The 21,625-nt window shown below is 43.2% G+C and overlaps 1 protein-coding gene across 5 annotated transcripts in view; it reads right to left on the minus strand.

The window, feature by feature from the left end:
- The window catches only part of macrod2 (mono-ADP ribosylhydrolase 2), a 597,474-nt gene that overhangs the window by 94,016 nt on the left and 481,833 nt on the right, over positions 1 to 21,625 (minus strand). The window lies entirely within an intron of this gene.

Genomic DNA, 21,625 nt, shown 5'->3' on the forward strand with positions numbered 1-21,625 from the left:
TCTCTCTCTCTCTCTCTCTCTCTCTCTCTCTCTCTTGTTCTCTCTCTCTCTCTCTCCTCATCTGCTCTCTCGTATCTCTCTCGTCTTTTTTTCTCTCTCTTGGTTTTCTCGTCTCTCTCTCTCTCTCTCGTCTATCTGTCTCTGTCTCTCTCTCTCTCTATCTATTTTTTTCTCTCTCTCTCTCTCTCTCTCTCTCTCTCTCTCTCTCTCTCTCTCTCATTCGACTTTTTATCATCTCGCTCTCTCTCTCTCTCTCTATCTCTCTCTCTTGTTTTTTTCTCTCTCTCTCTCTTCTCTCTATCTTTCTCTCTCTTCCTCTCTCTCTCTTCTCTCTCTCCTCTCTCTCTCTCTCCGATAGCAACAGAAACCATGACAGACCAGGATAATGAATGGTGCTAAACTCCTCTAAAGGTCTGGAGAGGTTTGGGAATGATTAGCATCTTGTATTTTCCTCACAACAGCCTCACATTAATGTGTGAATACTTTATACTAGGATTATTAAATGAGTTCAAGCTCAATGTTAAACAAAGCAGTCATCCATCTCAGACCTTAGAATAAGAGACACATTGATTCCCAGTAAAGGTTTGACTTTCCATGTGGACTGTAGGAATATTACTGATACTGATACGAGGGAGATATTATAAGTGTACAACATAACGACCTGTTTAGCTTTTAAGAAGAGGGCTTTATTTTTACAGCACAGAGAAATTCTCATGTACGTACAGAATGTTGTAGCTTGTTAGGAACCCTGGAGCAGAGAGGATTAAGGGCTTTCTTCATTGTACATTACATAACATCGTACATTTACGCCATTTGGAAGACGTCTTTATCCATGACTTTTTTTTAATTGAGGGTCTTGTTAAGGACCTCGCTCAGGGGTCCAGCAGTGGCAGCTTTGTGGACCTGGGATTTGAACTCACAGCCTTCTCTTCAGCAGTCCAACACCTTAAGCACTAAGCTGCCACATCTTCCGTCCCCTGTCCATCGTTCAAGGGGCCAACGGTGGCAGCTCTGCAGTGCAGGGGGTTGAACCGCTAAGCTTCTGATTCCAGCAACCACTGCACTTTATACAGCTCTTAAAATCATAAATTCAAGCAGTCACTCGATGTGTGGGGCAGTAGTGGCTCTGGGTTGAGGCTCTGGGTTGTTGATCGGAGGATCGTCCGCACAGCCAAGCTGCCACTGCTGGGCCCTTGAGCAAGGCCCTCAACCCTTCCTGCTCCAGGGGTGCTGTATCATAGCTGCCCCTGCACTCTGACCCCAACCTCCTCAGTTGGGGTATGTGCTGTAGTGTACATGTGGTGATAATAAAGGCTTCTGCTCCCCCTCCCCCACCCCCCGTTCTGTTCTGTTCTGTTACGTAGAAACTTACGGTTTAACATTAAGACGGTTAAAACTAATAAAACACAGATTATTAATTACTCCATGTAGAACAACCGTTTGTAGAACAGTTTATTGTACGTTATCATAACTTTTTTTTTTTTTATAGAATTTTACATAAATATACACCGATATTTATTATTATTCTGGAATCACTTTAAAACTGGTGCAAATCAGATTTTTGGTGTACGCGCTGTTATTTTACGTCTGTGCAGATTATCGTCTGCTCCCCGACGGCCGGTGTTGCTGAAGGTAATTTGGAGGAATAACACCGATCTAACCACCATACAGGCGTCATTCCTGAGTAAGACTAATGTGTGTTAGTGATTGGTGCAGGTGTCATTGAGAGTTTTTTTTTGGGGGCTTTGTGGAGTGCATTAGCGATTCCCACTTGTCAGGCTGACATGGATGGAGGTGCCCTACTTTATAAAAAGCAGAGACAGGACAGACGAGTTCCTAATGCCCGAGGTTACAGTGCTATGTGCCTCTCTGCTGTTCCCTCGCTCAGTCCTCTGTGTGGGTGAGTGCAGGGGCAGGACCGGTGGGCTCGCTACGCCGCCCAGGGAGAGAGGCCAAGGAGACAGAGCGGGCGTGAGGAGTTCATATAGTCCTAAGAAACAAATCAGACAGCTAGCGCTACAAAAATTGATCATCGCGTGAACCAAATCCAGAATAAAGACCACACACGGGTTGCTTTCACAGAGCAGACTTTCATTCCCTTCTCATTTCTTGACTATATCATCCTCTCCCTTTACACGGACGTGACGTGCACAGCTCACACGGCACCGCTGATGAAATAGGCCAGTGGCAAAAAGGTACAAGGTGCAGAAACGATGCCTTGCATCCCGGCGACTGAGTGAACTAGGACAAAGCTGGAGAAAAGTGAGAACATGGGCAAAAATCAGAAGTAGTAACAAATGCGATGAGGGAGAGATCTGACTCGACTGTGACACTGTTTTCAAACCCCAGGCTGAAACAGGCTGAAATGTTGCATTTTTTTTTTCTTCTAAAATTGGATTTCTTAAATATTGTTAATATTGTTAGAGATGTAATACTAATAACTCTTAATGTAACGTCTTTATTAAATTACAACTCGATGAGATTTACAGGGAAAAGAACAACAGAGTGAGACTGAGATTAATATTAAAAAAAAACAACGAAATGATTATCAGAAATGAAAGAATATTAAAAAATAAAGCCTCCTAGGTTTTCGGAGTCATGCATTTAAGTATATATTGGATTAAAATAAATAAATAAATAAATAAATAAATAAATAAATAAATCAGTGAGAACCAATCAGACTCAGTTTGACTATAATCATCTTTCCCGGTCCAGACTGTGCTCATGGTGAAGCTCGCATGAACATTTAACAATGATCTCTGTGCTGTGATGCTTTTTCTGGAGATTTAGCCCGTATCCGTCTCTCTTTTGAACGATCTAGCTCAATTTACACATGATGGGTCCTGCAGTGGGAATATCTTCTACTTCTAATCCATTCCTTTTTCTTTTTTTTTTATAGGGTCCCATTCTATCAGATCCTCATCGCTCTCGCACCTCGGCACAGCTTTCTGCTCTACAATCAGTGGCAATCAGAGGAGTCGCTTGAACGAGCAGCACTGTCAGGACTGCACCATTACTGCCTGTCCTGCAAAGTGCTACACTCACATGACAGGCTGGTGGACTTTAGAAGCTTCGCTTTTTGAATGACAGCTGGGGTTTTTTTTTGGTGACTGATGCGGATTTATCAGTCGGTGGGATATTAAGTTGATGTGCCAGGAAAAGTTAGTATGTGTGTATGACAGGAGAATCGGAGCGGTTGGTTGAGGTGGGTGGTTTCTTGTACTGCGTATCAAAATTTTCGCGATAGTTCATCTCTCTTCTCTCTCTCTGCTTCGCTCTCTCTCTCTCTTCATCTTTCTCTCTCTCTCTCTCCTCTCTCTCTCTTGCTCTACTCTCTCTCTTTCCTCTCTCTCTCTCTCTCTCCTCTCTCTCTCTCTCCTCTTCTCTCTTTCTCCCTTCCTCTCCCCCCCCCTCTCTCTCGTCTCTTTCCGTCTCGCCCCCTTCATCCTCTCTCTCTCTTTCTCTTTCCTCTCCCCCTCTCTCTCTCTCTCTCTCTCTCTGTTCTCTCTCTCTCTCTTCCTCTTCCCTCTCCTCGCTCTCTCTCTCTCTCTCTCTCTCTCTCTCTCTCTCTCCCTCTCCTCTCTCTCTCTCTCTCTCTGCTCTTCCTTTCCTCACCTCTCTATCTTTTGTCTTGCTTTCTCATCGTTGGTTTTTTTGCTCTGTCTCTTCCTTCATCTCTCTTCTTTTACTGCTGCTTGATCTCTATCTCATCTCTATACTTCTTTTGGGCTTTTTGTGCTATCTCCTGTCTCCGCTCCATCCCTGCTCTTTCTTCCTCTCATCGCTATTCGATAGCCTACTCTGCTCTCTCTCTGCTCTCTCTCTCCTCTTGTTACTGTTCTTCTCTGATTATGATTATCTTTCCATTGTTTTCTTCTCTGCTCCTGAAATAAATAATTGTAATACACAGCACATTAATAACACTCTACATGAACTTAAGCTAAACAGCTTCTCGAACTAAAAATGTAAGAGAAGTTTAACACTGAGTCGAGTCTAAACCTCAAAATGTGTTTTACACACAAAAGTCAGGGCTGCAAACCATCAATGTGGCACCGTGTCAAAATAAAAACAAATGTACAGTTTTGGCTGTAAAGGATTCTTGTGCCGACTTCAATCCATCGGCTCCATCGAATCGAATGGGTTTAATCCAAACCCCTATATCTATTTTAGACTCATCTGAATCTGAAGGAAAACTTTCCCAGCAATCATTTAAACTCAAGCTGCAGACTCTGAATACGACTGTAAGAGCGTTCAGACGTCCTCTGCATCAGAAATGACCGGACGTGAGCAGAAGATTTCCCGGTGCAAAATGAACCGACTTTCTGACCCTTATCTTTCTCTGTTCTGTGATTGTGTTTAATCCCTTTTCTCTTTCTACCCAGACAACCAGGTTCTTTTAATCACTGACACAATTAAAGCGGTGTCAGCTCTCGGGTGTGAGCTCTTCCTCTCTTTCTTAAAAGCTTGACAGATAAGATTGGGAGAAGCTGGACTCTGGGATCAGCTCGACCTGTGATATCTGGCACAGAGAGACTCGCACATTAAAGGTGTGAGCTGGATTATTCTTCCTTCCCCCCCCCCCCGATTCTGACACCGGCTCTGTTCCTTTCCACTCGTGTTGACGTCTAAAGTTATTTTTGCTTGTTGCCATATTTGGCACTATTGAAATAAAATATGTCGTTTAAACCTATTAGAATATTCGACCATCACCAATTGCTAAACGCTTCATTGGTTTTAATTGAATTTTAATAAGTGCTGTTAAAATGTACGTCGACATCTGGGCGGTGCTTACGGTGGGCAAGAGCGTAGGAGTCAACATGAGCGATCGAATAAAAACATTGCTGAACATAACATCTGAATGGGGGGCACGGTGGCTTAGTGGTTAGCACGTTTGCCTCACACCTTCAGGGTTGGGGGTTCGATTCCCTCCTCCACCTTGTGTGTGTGTGGAGTTTGCATGTTCTCCTCGTGCCTCGGGGGTTTCCTCCGGGTACTCCGGTTTCCTCCCCCGGTCCAAAGACATGCATGGTAGGTCGATTAGCATCTCTGGAAAATTGTCCGTAGTGTGTGTGTGTGTGTGTGAGTGAATGAGAGTGTGTGTTGGCACTCCGTCCAGGGTGTATCCTGCCTCGATGCCCGATTACACCTGAAATAGGCACAGGCTCCCCGTGACCCGAGAAGTTTGGATAAGCGGTAGAAAATAAATGAATGAATGAATGAATAACATCTGAATCCAAAGTGCTTGAAATTCATAGTAATGAGAAGTAATGAATTTTATTAGTCTGGCTAGTAACCAACCCGATGATCATTTTTGTTTCTTTAGCATGAAAGTGTATCTGATTGTAGCATTCTGGGTAATGAAGGAAAACGTAAAAAAATGGAGTAAGAGTAAAGTAAGAGTTAAAAACGTGATGCTACGTTTTGTGGTGTTTGAGGACAACCACCTCCTAATCAATACACAATTGTCGGACCTTATAAAGGACATTATTTATAATAACACTCTGGTGTTTATAACAGTTTATAACCACACCCTCCAGTGTCCCTTTTGAGTCTGGTTCCTCTCAAGGTTCTTCCTCTTTTTAGACTAAATAGAAGTCTAATATTAATCTTAAACTTTGTGTTCTACGTTTCTTACGTTCTGTAAAGCCGCATCGAGTCGACGTCCGTCGTTAAAAACGCTACACAAATGAAATCGAATCGAACTGAACAGAATTTTAATGATTTACACAAGCAGCTGGTGATCATTTATAATGTCAGCATCAGTCAGACATACAGTAAAACCTGTAATTCTGGAAGCTGAGCTGGCATATTTTAAACTAGAAATATTATATAGTGCAATTAGTGACGTTAAAGCCAGCGCCATTTTTATTCGCTGATTCAGGACTTTTGTTTTCTTTTTGTAATTACGAACATCATTTGTAAACCAAAGTGGAAAGCCATTGCTGCTTTTGTTTTAGTGACTCTGTGTCAAAAACGAGGCAAAAAAACGTAACGACGACACACCGAAGCAAAACCGACGCTGGTGATGCAATGACCACAACGAGTGTGGATCCAGACCCGTGCTCCTATAGTGCTGCGTCAATGAGCAGGAGGTAGAGACACATGCTGAAGGAAAATAACACACACTTCAATCCAAGTGTATGTGCCAAATCTGACAGAAAGGTAAATACCCAGTGAAGGCTGATGTGCTGGAGTTCAGTGCCAGATAGTATAAATATTATATATATATATATATATACAGTATATATGTATCCAGCTATATATATATATAGTTAGTGTGAATAGCATTATCCTGTTTATTTCTTAAATCCAGATACTTCCACCACATAAAATCCTGAAACTGAATGTAGCTGTTACTATAGCAACAATACGATATTAGCACGAGAGTGTTAATATAAGCTTGTGATGACGTTACTGTCAGTGCTGATGCTACAGTAAACGACCCATCATCTGACCAATTTAATGTGGAATAAGAGAGTGAAAGGGAGAGAGAGAGAGAGAGAGAGAGAGAGAGAGAGAGAGAGAGAGAGAAACAGAGAGAGAGAGATGTAAAAAAAATGTCAATTATTCAAGAAATTTGCCCTGGGGAAACTCAAGTGTATGTTGAATTTATATAATGGAGCATCTTTACTTTAGTATGTTCTCCTATAACAAGCGCATAGTTTTACAGCTTTATTCTTCTCTCCAGCTTTATTCTTCTCTCCAGCTTTATAATTCCTGGACTTTATTTAAATCAGCCTGTCAGCACCTGCCTCTGTGTCTCTGTTAAAATCGTTTGATGGCTGGATGAGTCACCGAGCAAAAGAATCAGATTATCTCCTCGTCGTCATCGGCCGGTCTGAACGCTGGCTTTGTTCTTCTACTCGCTCACAGCTTTTTACTGTATCGTTGCATATGTATACTATTAAACTGCACACGCTATACCTGGATTTTTTATTTTTTTTTGTAACCTGAAGAATTCCTTGTATATTTTGTTCTTCTTCTGTGAACACAGATCGTGATTTTTCACACCTCGCCAAGAAAAACAAGAACAGAGCGGTAAACAATGCCTCCCAGGATGACGGCGAGTTGAATGGAGGTATGCTGAAGCCCCCGTGTGTGTCTCTGCTTGTGTGCCTGCGTGTTTGCTCTGGTTTCTCGGCCCCTGTTTAGCTCACCGGTGGCATACGCAGTCGCAGGACTAAATTGGCGCAGAAGATGACAGTGGCGTGAGGTTTAATAAAGCGTGAGAATGGCCTCGTCTGAATCTCGTCATTAGGCTAATGCATTAGATATGATCACAGTGCCGCCTTCGCATAGCGGCTCCTCAGCCAAGGGGAAATCACATTCATAATTACCACTGCATTAACCTTTAGCCACGTGGCTTCTTCACACTATTTAACAAAGCAGAAGAAGACAGAGGGCGACCGACACATGCGGCTAATGCGGGTTCTGTAATTGAAAATGGAGGAATTGAACTAAAGCGACGCCTTTGGTACGAGCTGGAACAATCCGAGCTGCATTTTTTTTTTAAAAAGGAGGGTCTTGACTTGAGCAAATCAAACAATTAGTACAGCCTGAATGGGACATTTACATTTTCCACATCATGTAATCGCTTTTGTCAGACAAGGCTTTAAAGAGGCGAACAGCTCGTATTCATTATTATAAGAACACTACTACTACTACTACTACTACTACTAATAATAATAATAATAATAATAATAATAATTCTATTTATATATATACACACACACACACACACACACACACACACACACACACACACACACACACACACTCACCAGCCACTTTATTAGGTACACTTTACTAGTACCAGGTTGGACCCCCTTTTGCCTTCAGAACTGCCTTAAACCTTCGTGGCATAGATTCAACAAGGTACTGGAAACATTCCTCCGAGATTTTGGTCCATATTGACATGATAGCATCACGCAGTCTTGTCGGCTGCACATCCATGATGCGAATCTCCCGTTCCACCACATCCCAATGATGCTCTATTGGACTGAGATCTGGTGACTGTGGAGGCTGTGGTTAAATAAACCAGTCTGAGATGATTCGCGCTTTATGACATGGCGTGTCATCAGAAGATGGGTAGACTGTGGTCATAAAGGGATGGACATGGTCAGCAACGATACTCAGTTTCTGAAATACTCAGACCAGCCCGTCTGGCACCAACAACCATGTCACATTCAACTTTCACATTCACATTCAATGCCACAGTCACTTAAAATGACCTTTCTTCGCTATTCTGATGCTCGGTTTGAACTGCAGCAGATCGTCTTGACCATGTCTACAGGCCTAAATGCATTGAGTTGCTGCCATGTGATTGGCTGATTAGAAATTTGCGTTAACGAGCAGTTGGACAGGTGTACCTAATAGAGTGGCCAGTGAGAGTGTGTGTGTGTGTGTATATATAAATATATAAATGGACGTGCTGGATCAAGTGTTATTCCAACTGGGCGTCTACTGTCATAATCACACCGTGTATGCAGCAAGAACCCAGACTCACTGTCTTCTTATACATACTTCCCTTTAAGTCTTTTTTATTTTCCTTTTTTTTTTATTTTCCAACCCATTATATCATTGTACTGCTATTTCAGATTGCATTTTCAATCCCAGTGCTTAAAGATGATTGATTATGTTCAGAAGTTGTGACCTTGATGTTAGCGAAAGCTGCTTCGGACACTCGGAGGTACAGTATGAACTACATGCGGGTCATTTGAATAATCTGAACCGATCAAGGTTCAGTCTCTCCATTCTCCAAGTAAACACTCGTAATAAACAGCTCCGGATACGTCTTCGGGTCGTTCGGCGTTTCTAGCGTTTATCGCATGCTTCTAAATCTTCCCTGGATGCACGAGTGTTTGATAAAGCGTATTTCATAGCCTCTGGTTATCAATTACACCGAAATGACGTGCCAAAACTTTTAAACAAATATTAGAGCTGGTGATAAATGTGTCCCAGAAGGAGTCGGCGACGCTGTTCCCTCCCTCCGATACCGCTTGCTTAATTAGAATCTGCACAATGAGCTGAAAAAGAGGCAATAATTGATCTCCACCTAGCTGGTAATGACTCGTTTCCTGTGTATTGTCTTGCTGTTGGATCCTCCTAATGATGTGTGTGCCGTAAATAGATGGGAAGCCAAAAAAACAAACACGTACCCAGCCTGAAACTTCACGGCCCACCCACCTCTCCCTCCGTAATGTAATCTCTCTCTCTCTCTCTCTCTCTCTCTCTCTCTCTCTCTCTCTCTCTCTCCCACCCACACCTGCAGGAGTGACATGCAGAAATGAGAATGAATCTTTAAAAGCGGAGGGTAAACACAGGAGGAGGAGGACAGGCTCTACGTTGCCAAGTATATTACCTGGAAAATGATATAGATAATAATTAGAAAGTGTCCGTGGAAATGCTGACAGATGCAAATGTCTCCATTTTGAAGTGGTATAGAGGTGAAAGTGGTTGACGGAATGATTTTTGTCGTCCCGTCCCCCCGTCCCCGCATGCCGCTTCTAAAAGTGCATTAATATTTGATTTTACGGACATGTTAAAAACGAGCTCTTATAAGACGAAGAGAGGTTAATAACGCCGTTTTTTTTTAATCACCCTGGTCTTACTGGGTGCATAATTCAAGATATGACATTCCAGTTAATACTTTCAGCGTAAGTGGTGTTTAAAATTGAATTTCCTTGAAGTCTGAGATACGAGCGTAAGACGCAGGTGAGTGCTACTTCTTCATGCATGTGAAGACCTGGATGACATGGATTGCTCTTGACAGGATAATGGGTTTTAATGGCATCCACTGACATGGATACATCCTTGCTATGTACAGTAGCATGCACGCAGTTCAATAATGAATGTGGATTATAAAGTACAAGTACAAGCCTTCAGCCTTTATGAATGCAGCTAATCGGGATGATTGGGCTGCGAAAGGAACCCCGTATGTATCTGGCTGTATGAAGGCATGCGAGGAGAAATTATGGATGTATACGTTTATGTGTATGTGTATGTGTGTGTATGTGTGTGTCCGTCTCCTGATAAGACCAGTAATAACACACTGGTGCTTGTGCGAGCGTGGAAGGCCTCATAACACAATATGCCACAGGAATGTGCCCTGATTTGCATCTAAATTGCTTTAATTATGAGTAAAAGTCAAGTTTCTCCTCACAGACAGGACCGAGCTGAATCGATTGGGAGCCGTGGATAATGACAAAAGTCACAGAGCGCCTCGCTATCAAAACATCGCCGGCGTATCGTTCAGGATGGAGAGCACGTTCCTCCTCCACCAACACACTCTTCTGCAGCATTAAGTAACGCCCAGTCTTCCTCTGCTGCTCTGATTCGGTTTGGTGAAATATACGCTACTGTGCTTTACTCTTTAACACACAGACAGAAGAGCTTTACTGCTATCACAGCATTTTTTTAAATAATTTCAATATTTCTAGCACTAGGAAGTGTTAAATGTAAAGACAGTAGATGGTGTTTAAATGCAACAGAGTGAAGGGAAGCAGCTGATGGGGGCTGTGAGGGATGCAGGTGAATAATTCAGCTTTGGGTGAAGGTGAGAGTTGGTCACCACATGCCAGAGTAATGGGAGTTAAACACTGTTCCTCACACACACACACACACACACACACACACACACACACACACACACACACACACACACACACACACACACACACACACACACACACACACACACACACACACACACCTCACTCCTCTGATCAGCTCAGCACAGCACAGCACAGCACAGCTTACAGACACACTCTACTGAGCAAGAGGCACATCCATCCCTCTGTTGCCCCATCGCCCCTTGTTTCCCAAGAAAAAAGCAAAAAAATTAATGAAGGAAAGAAAGATGGAGAGACAAAGCAAAGAAGGTAGACAGACAAAGACACACAGGTAGACAGACAGACAAAAAAATGGTGTACTTCTAAGGATGATGGTAGTTTGATGACAGACAGACAGATGGACAAACAAACAAACAAACAAAGAAAGATAGATAGATAGATAGATAGATAGATAGATAGATAGATAGATAGATAGATAGATAGATAGATAGATAGATAGATAGATAGATAGATAGATAGATAGATAGATAGATAGATAGATAGAATATAAAAAGGTGTACCACAGATGATGGTGGGAGTTTGGAGTCAGGTATGTAGACAGACAGACAGACAGACAGACAGACAGACAGACAGACAGATAGATAGATAGATAGATAGATAGATAGATAGATAGATAGATAGATAGATAGATAGATAGATAGATTATTGATAGATAGATAGATAGATAGATAGATAGATAGATAGATAGATAGATAGATAGATAGATAGATAGATAGATAGATAGATAGATAGATAGATTGATAGATAGATAGATAGATAGATAGATAGATAGATAGATAGATAGATAGATAGATAGATAGACACTCCTTAATATTAACTCATTAATATTATAAGTCCCAATCTATTCACTCACTAAAAGGATTCATTCTTTAGTCCACCATGTTTATTTTTCTCGCTCGCTCTCAGACTGATCAAGATGTAAAGAGCACTGAAAAATGTTGAAAAAAACACACACACTGACTGCTTCCCATAGGATTACATGCAAAATGTGCGCTGGTGGTTGATGCGGAAAAAGAAAAAGGAAAAAAAAAAACGTGTAAAAGCGTCTCTAAAAGTCTCACAGCAGTCGGTCAGGTGGCTGCATCTGTGGTTTAATCTTTAATTTTTCAGTCGCATGACATCCTGAATTATACACGGTGTTCAAACACTGGAGAAATTTCCCAGTTGCCTTTAAACTTTGAATTCCAAACCCTTTAAACTTTGGAGACTTTTTAGACCGGTACGTCTCCGACGCATGGGAGCGTGTCCCAGATAGAAACCTCTGGGCCCTTTTCCTGTATGCAGGTGATGGCAATTAGGGAAGAATATGCAGTACCTTCATAACCCAGAATGCAATGCTCTTTGGGGGTTTTAGGCTTTAGATCAGGAAGAGGGTCATTTACTGAGAACCTGGGCAAAAGCAGCGCACCTGAGAACATGTGCCTCAGCTGCGGGGTGTGTCTGACGTCTCTCTTCTGTCTCCGAGCTCGTAACGATGAGATAAAAAGCGAATGGTGCAGTATTACACGATCACCCATGAAACCATGCCCCTCATCTTAAAATCTCACACATTTCAACTAAAAACCTGGATATGATAATAGACTATTACCGGTGAAATCTTATATTATCATAGCTGGGATGAAAAGACGTGTTGGACTATTTTCTTTAACAACCTAGCGATGAAGCGACGGCGGCGGTTGGTCGCCACAGGTTCAGATTAATTTCCTGATATTTTTAGAATTTGAAACTTACAAAGGGATTTCTGTGTACAGTAAGTCGATTCTGAAAGCATTTAAAAAAAAGTGATATTTAGGAGTAATAAAAAAAAAAAAAAAAAGACAAGGCAACTAATACAGTAATCTCTCGCCACTTCGCGGTTCAAGTTTCGCGGTTCAAGTTTCGCGGCCTCGGTGCATCGCTGATTTTTCAAAAATATTCATCGAAATATAAATAAAATACGGTTTCCCAGGATGCCAGACAAAGAGAGAAACTCTCTCAGAGGCTTCGTACATACCCACGGGCAATCAGACAAGGCACGTGATTGGTTCCCGGTGCGAGATCTGAGCTGATTGGCTGCGCATCATCGCATCCTCTCCCAGCTTCTTCCCTTGTTGTATCTCGCCACTCTCGTTCACGCTGTCAGCTGTGTCTCGCTTATTGTGTTCGAAATTAACTTTTCGTTAAGCCCTTACGATGCCTCCTAAGCGCCGTGCCCCTGCGAAAGATTCCTCTAATGAGCCCAAGAGGAAAAGGAAGATGATGACCATCAGTGAAAAGGTCAAACTTAGGGCCGATCCTACTTCGCGGATTTTCACCTATTGCGAGGGGTTCCGCTCCTCATTAACCGCGATAAATGAGGGATCACTGTATACGGTACTGTACATTAATATGCTGGTGTTCTGTTGGTAGATTAGTTAGTAATAGTTAGTTACTGTTTAGAGAAGGAGTCTCTAGTGTCAGTGCCTTGACGTAAGATAAGGAAGCTCAGAAAATGTCGTATTTTATTTCCGTAATGGATGAATTTAAACAAGCGTCAAGTGTGGCGTAGTTTTATCGAGTCAATTCTAACCACTACTGTATACTTCGGGAGTAGTGAAGGTGAACACGAGCTTCCTCTGAGACACGTGAACTCAGAGGGCAGCGTAATGCACTTGAAGGAGAACGCTAACTACCGCTTCTTTATATGTGAGCTAACGATGACTGACAAGCATCATCATGATTGACGTCCGCCGTCCGTCGCACCCAGACAACAGGGTCGGTCGGTCTCCTGAGATCGTCAGGTGTTACGAGTCTCGGTCTCCAGACGATTCATTATCGCTTGAGTGTGGGAATGTTTTTTTGATAATGCGGTTGTTGTTTTGTCCTTCGTCGTACTGTAAGCTTTTGAACACACGACGCTTACGGAGGGGTCGAGAAGCAGACGTGCTTCGCTTTGACAGACGTTCGACATGACACTGTATCATTTAAACAAACACGCTGAAGGTGAAGCAGAGCGAAAATAGCAAACCTCTGGTTTCTGGTTGAACCTCGGACCTCTCAGGCGGTTCATTCGGGATACAAATAACCCTAGTGTTCGAGGTAAACTCGAGTGTGTTTGCCTGAGAAATTGATTCGACACCGAATCTTACAAACAACTCCCCTGCAGGAAGTGGAGTCATTTCGTCATTGTCCTATTTACAAACCTGTTTCCTTTCAGAAATGTCTGTTATTTGTGATGGCTGTGTGTTCGGATCCTTTCTGGCATAATAACGGCATAAATCCACACACACACACACACTACTATTTACTCCCATAATACGAAGAGCATACCCGCTTGAAAAAAATGACAAAACCAGTGCTTCCTCTCTCCAAACAATCTCCTTTGAGTATAAAGACGTCGGACGATCTTCTAGGAGAGATCACTGACAGTTGTACGTTCTCTAATAAGGCACGAGTAGAGATTTCGACTTTTGACTACGACTCCCGGTTTCACTGCTAATTTGTTTTGACTGCGCTCCGCTCCCCTCACGCGGCTGCTATATGGCCGAGCCGAGCGTTTCCAATTCACTCAGAGTCGAGCGAGAGCGAGCTCCCAGTTGGCCTTCGCCGATTTCATTAACCAGCATCGCCCTTGTGAAGAATGGTTACAGAGATAAATGGAGAGGGAGGAGGGAAGAGAGACAGACGGCCAGGTTTAAAAAGCTCCTTGCCTTTTTTTTAATAGCATCATTACCATTTTAAGACAGCCAACGCTGCAAGAAACACATAATTAGACATCTTACATTTACAAGTGCAACTCAGATTGTCTGCAATGCTGCCGCGCTGCTCAAGGACAGTTATTTCCTGTTCTTTATACGGACTTGAAAGCATTTCATAACAGTTTTGCTGAAGATATGACCTTAGCATGGCCTTTTGTCCCCCTCTCTCTTGCTTCGAACCCAAAAGCTGGACATCTGCGGAGGCTTCCGCTGCCATTGCAGTTGAAAGGTTAATGGTATTCAGATGCAACTGTCTGCCCTGACCTGCTGTGGCTTTCAGTAGCAGCGCCAATGGTGCAAGCCAAATGTCTGAAACGGACAACGGGCGAGATGTGGGTGGACATCAACACTCGCACACACACACACACACACACACACACACACACACACACACACACACACACACACACACACACACACACACACACTGATTGTTAACGTTGTGGCTGAATTTAACCTTGAATCCTGGTTCGAGTTACATTACGTTTACTTTAACGCCATTTGTCAGACTCCCTTCTACAGAGCAACTTATATTTTTAATCTCATTTTTATACAGCTGAGCAATTAAGGATTAAGGGCCTTGCTCAGGAGCCCACAAACTCACAACCTTCTGATTAGTAGTCCAACACCACACACACAAACTCATAACCTTCTGATTAGTAGTTCAACAACACATACAAACTCATAACCTTCTGATTAGTAGTCCAACACCACACACACAAACTCATAACCTTCTGATTAGTAGTCCAACACCACACACAAACTCATAACCTTCTGATTAGTAGTCCAACACCACACACACAAACTCACAACCTTCTGATTAGTAGTTCAACACCACACACACAAACTCATAACCTTCTGATTAGTAGTCCAACACCACACACACAAACTCATAACCTTCTGATCAGTAGTCCAACACCACACACACAAACTCATAACCTTCTGATTAGTAGTCCAACACCACACACACAAACTCATAACCTTCTGATCAGTAGTCCAACACCACACACAAACAAACAACACACACACACACAAACTCACAACCTTCTGATTAGTAGTCCAACACCACACACAAACAAACAACACACACACAAACTCACAACCTTCTGATTAGTAGACCAACACCACACACAAACTCACAACCTTCTGATTAGTAGTCCAACACCACACACACAAACTCACAACCTTCTGATTAGTAGTCCAACACCACACACAAACAAACAACACACACACAAACTCACAACCTTCTGATTAGTAGTCCAACACCACACACAAACAAACACCACACACAAACTCACAACCTTCTGATTAGTAGTCCAACACCACATACAAACTCACAACCTTCTGATTAGTAGTCCAACAGCACACACACAAACTCACAACCTTCTGATTAGTAGTCCAACACCACACACAAACAAACAACACACACAAACTCACAACCTTCTGATTAGTAGTCCAGCACCACACACAAACAAACACACTCTCACATACACAGCCACACAAGGACACACACTGACACACACATACAGGGATTCAAACTCACAACCTTCTGATTGGTAGTCCAACACCACAAACACACATACAGGGATTCAATCTCGTAACCTTCTGATTGGTTGTCCAACACCACAAACACACATACAGGGATTCAAACTCGTAACCTTCTGATTGGTTGTCCAACACAAACACACACACACACACGCGCTCACTCACTCAGTCACACACACACACACACACACACACACACACACACACACACACACACACACACACACACACACACACACACACACACACACACACACACACACACACACACACACACACACACTCACTGTAACGCAATGCCACTCTCTATACCTGTTTTCACAAATATCTGTTTCTGTATCCAGGTTCAAACCACAAGTGGGCGTGGCTTTCTTTGTCTTTTTCTTTCTTTTTTTGAAAGAGAGAGAGAGAGTAAATATATTTGCCTGTGATATTTTCTAATATCTACTATTTGCATCAGTTTAGGACACGTAAGCTGTTTATCCAAAATAACACACTCGTATTCGTTCGCTCCGTGAGCCTTTTTCCGCGGCGCCGCACTAAAACCTTTCGAGCTCTAAACTCACTGACGCTCCTTTTAGACTGAGGAGAAAATTAGAGGGTTAAAAAAAGGTGACTCTGGTATTCACTACTTTTACCCCAGCTCCAGTATCATACATGACATACGATGTGATGCGGTATATTTACTAGTAAAGCTCCCTACAGTGCTGTAAACTAACACTGAATAGGATAATTTGCTTCTTATTGATTCTAACAACAGGGCATAAACACACCAAGGAGGCTCGCTTTGACGCCAATAACGATGACAGGGACAAACAAAAGGCACGCAGCAGAATGATCTATTAGGAGAGCGATTAGCCAAGACTGCTCGGGATCGCGGTGAACCTAGGATGTCTGGACAAAGCTGTGAGCTAATCCATCAGCAGTTATTGTTCAGAGCTGAGAATACAACGTGGAACACACCCACACACACACACACACACACACACACACACACACACACACACACCACACACACTAAACACTGTATGTGCACGGGGTAATGAATGTATACGAGCAGGTAAAATACTAATCCTGCCCATAATGGAGCAGCAACGTGTGAATGGCAATGATTACTGTACGTGTAGCCCAGCGATCTACAGTGCTACGTGTTTATATCAGAATATATATATATATAAATAAGATAAAACAGAAGAAACTGATCCTGACTGAGGACAATAAGAAGAAAGTTTCTTGGACAAATCATTAAGTCATGTTATATTTTCTACCGAAGAATATACATTCATTCATTCATTCATTCATTCATTTTCTACCGCTTATCCGAACTTCTCGGGTCACGGGGAGCCTGTGCCTATCTCAGGCGTCATCGGGCATCGAGGCAGGATACACCCTGGACGGAGTGCCAACCCATCACAGGGCACACACACACTCATTCACTCACACACTCACACACTACGGACAATTTTCCAGAGATGCCAATCAACCTACCATGCATGTCTTTGGACCGGGGGAGGAAACCGGAGTACCCGGAGGAAACCCCCGAGGCACGAGGAGAACATGCAAACTCCACACACACAAGGCGGAGGTGGGAATCGAACCCCCAACCCTGGAGGTGTAGGCGAACATGCTAACCGCTAAGCCACCGTTCCCCCCCACACGTATTGAACATATTCAGTGTCCCACCCTACAGACTTCCGAACGAAACCTTTCCAGTAACAACTGCCTACTTATAAACCCGAACGACATCGAACAAAGCGAACGTGAAAATTTAATTGATAAGACAACAGCGGTGATAATCAGGACGGCGGCTGCTGGGCCAATTTCTATCGTGAGGCATTGCCAAAAATTGATTTCAAATCAATGTTTTAAATAGACAGATGGCTTAAAAATGAATCATGGTGTAATCATCAGGCCTGCATTAATTCTCAGCTAATTACATGTCAATTGGCCTCAATCATGAAGCCTAGTGACGGATATCTGGGCCAGACGCCTACCCGCTCTCGCGCCTCCTCGACGCCGGCTCTATTTAGCATACAGTATTGGAATGATTTATGACTCAATATGCTTCTGTCCTGTTCACTTTTCCACTCAACCGGTCGGTGGCGAGAAGTAAAGCCGAAGGCATTTTTTATTCTTACGTTAGAGTAAATCTGCACATTAATCAATTAGTAGCATAGCGTGGATGGGAGTTAGCGACCAAACCTTTTGTTTTGAGGGAAGGAGGTTAAAAAAAACCCCACAACAGCGCCACTGACTCCTCATGTACCTTTAACATGATGAATCTTTTTCAGCGTGGCGTAGATCACCGAGAAAACCGAACCCGATAGGAAGAACGAAAGAGACGATTAAAGGCGTAATTAGCGACGTTTGTCTAACCCGGTTAACTTTTAGAAGTGGTTCTGAGCCGACGTCATTACTCTGTGTTCAATTATCTTACACTGATTTTAATACAAGCCCAAATAATAAAGAGAAATGAGACCTGAACTTTATTCCATTTATTACTGATAATGAGCCAAGCGCAGAGGGCAGAGGTTCTTCACAAACAGGAAGTAAGGAATAAAACCGCGAGAGCGTGTCGTCATGATGCACGACGGAGTGGGGCAACGTGGCCCGTCCACGGAGTTACAGGTCCGTACAAGCTGTTATTTTACAATAAGGGCACGTGGTGAAGTGTTTATTTTAATTCATCTTCTACAAACACTGGATATGTCTTCTGTTTAGATTTCAGGTGACCCCTGGTGATGTAATGCAGATTAAAAGCAATGAGCAATGTTGGAAACCAAAAAAATAAAAACTCAATAAATAAATAAATAAACACACACACACACACACACACACACACACACACACACACACACACACACACACACACACACACACACGGATGCTACACACCACACACACACGGATGCTACACACCACACACACGGATGCTACACACCACACACACACGGATGCTACACACCACACACACGGATGCTACACACCACACACACACACACGGATGCTACACACCACACACACATGGATGCTACACACCACACACACGGATGCTACACACCACACACACACACGGATGCTACACACCACACACACACACACGGATGCTACACACCACACACACACACGGATGCTACACACCACACACACACACACACACACACACACACACGGATGCTACACACCACACACACACACAGATGCTACACACCACACACCACACACACACATGGATGCTACACACCACACACACATGGATGCTACACACCACACACACACACAGATGCTACACACCACACACACGGATGCTACACACCACACACACACACACACACACACACACACACACACACGGATGCCACACACACACGAATGCTACACACCACACACACAGATGCTACACACCACACACACGGATGCTATACACCACACACACGGATGCTACACACCACACACACACACACACACACGCGGATGCCACACACACACGAATGCTACACACCACACACATGGATGCTACACACCACACACACGGATGCTACACACACACACACACACACACACACAGACACACACACACACACACTCACACACACACACACACACACACACACACACACACACAATTTACAATCATACGCTAGAGACATCCCTGTGTCGGGGCTCGTCGAACATCCTGAATATCAGGGATCCAGACAACCTTCTATCTATTCTCTATCTGTACTCAACACCAACAACATGTCCTTCTTCACTGGAATACAGATTCCTCTCATCATGTCTCCCGATTCGGAGAGGGTACGAACGGAATCTTATCTCGGCTCCTGTCCTCTCACGGCAGTTCAGATTTCTGTCCGTTCGAAAACAGTCTGGTCTGTTCTCGGCTTTATTCTGCGCTTCTAATATCCGAGCGTCGGATTCCGTTAGCATGTGCCAATATTAGGATTTCGCAAAAACTAACAGGAACACTTGCTCCGTCATGCTGTGCCGCAATAAAGACGAGAGATTTGAGTAATTCGAATTGACACGGAGAGAAAGAGAGATGAAATGGAATAACATTTCCATAATAATTGCCCGGAGGGGGAGAAAATCATTCAATCAAGGTTCAAACAGATGCACGACAATAAGTAGATAACTAGCAAGTCGGAATAGGAGCTCATGACAGAAAATTAAATAGGCCTTGTAGGAAAAGTTGCAAACAGCCAAGGACATGATTATGTATGAGTTTAGGAAGTCAGAGCTTTTTGATTCCTTATGTCCATTAGGCTCATTTACGGTCATTTCCCCCCCCCCCTCTTTTCATTAAGCTCTTTATCTGTGGTTTGAAAAAAAAAACCCACGTCTAATCAAAGCCCGCCGTAGAGTTCAGAGGACGTCTGAAGTCTGTCAAAGACCTCGGTGTGAACCAGATATTAATGAGAACTCGTCGGGTTTATTGCTGCGGCTCCCGTCCGTATTGTTTCGGTGTACTAAAGCTGCTTGAGTAACTTGTCTGCCTTCGGTATCTATCTTCTTTTCTTTCTTTCTGCTGTCAGAAAATGACTCAACAACACACCGTTCCTTAATACCGAAGTTATTTACAGATGAAAACAGAGGCAGTCAAAATGTCAGGTATTTTCATCGTGACTGAAGGGCTGAATTTAATAAATGTATTATTATTATTATTATTATTATTATTCTTTACGGTACCTGAGATCGGTAGTCGTATGGTCGTATGGGGAATAAGAATTGATTCGATTTGATGAAATAACTGCAACGTTGTGGAAGAAACCTGAAAGCAGCGTATCCTTAAAGCAACCCTTTATCTCCTGATTCTAACTCAGACTTTCACTGAGTGAGGAATAACAAGGGACTATGGAGAAAGTGTGTGTGTGTGTGAGAGAGAGAGAGAAAGAGAGACTGAGGCATGCTGTCAAAGATCAGTACATAAATAGTAAGAGAGCGCTGCAGGCAGTAGGAGCAGGACACAGAGACACTCAAGGCCTCTCTGCACAGCCATCGAGCCTCCGAACACCTCTGTCGAATGACAAAACGACAAAAAAAACTGTATTCAGAGGCCATCTGCTGAGTTTTCTCTCTCTTTTCTGTTTTTTTTCTTTCTGTCCCAATTGCATGCAAAGAACAATTTCAGAAGAAGACAGAGGATACGAGGCAAACTTTCCTGTCAGAAGAGCGTCACAGGGCGCTGAGATTACCGGCTTCGTGTCCTACACGTTCTCTTATGTGATTTGAACCGGTTCGAACAGAGTAATGATCAATACACAGGAGAGTAAACAAGCGTGAGGGACACGGACACTCTGACATGCAAAAACACACACACACACACACACACACACACACACACACACACACACACACACACACACACACACACACACACACACACACACACACACACACACACACACACACACACACACACACAGGAGCACTCAGACATTCGGGGACAATAACAGGAAGAGACTTGACCTGTCAGAACTTCTCATGGTGATAGAACGCCGCCGCTTCTCTCTGACAGTATGTGATTGGCTCAGGCTGAGTTTGATAAATGCATTTGTAATATGAGCTCCACAAACCAGCCCTTACGCCTCGTTCACATCAGGAGGTATAAATGTCCGTCTCAACCTTTCTATCAGTTGCTTTCACCAATTTTCACTGCTCTTGTCTTACTTCTTACTGGAAGAACCACAGAATTTCTCATTCCGTGCCGTACGTGCCGTTGTCTAATTAGCGGAC

This window comes from Tachysurus fulvidraco, chromosome 4 (assembly GCF_022655615.1).
Source record: "Tachysurus fulvidraco isolate hzauxx_2018 chromosome 4, HZAU_PFXX_2.0, whole genome shotgun sequence".
Lineage (NCBI taxonomy): Eukaryota > Metazoa > Chordata > Actinopteri > Siluriformes > Bagridae > Tachysurus > Tachysurus fulvidraco.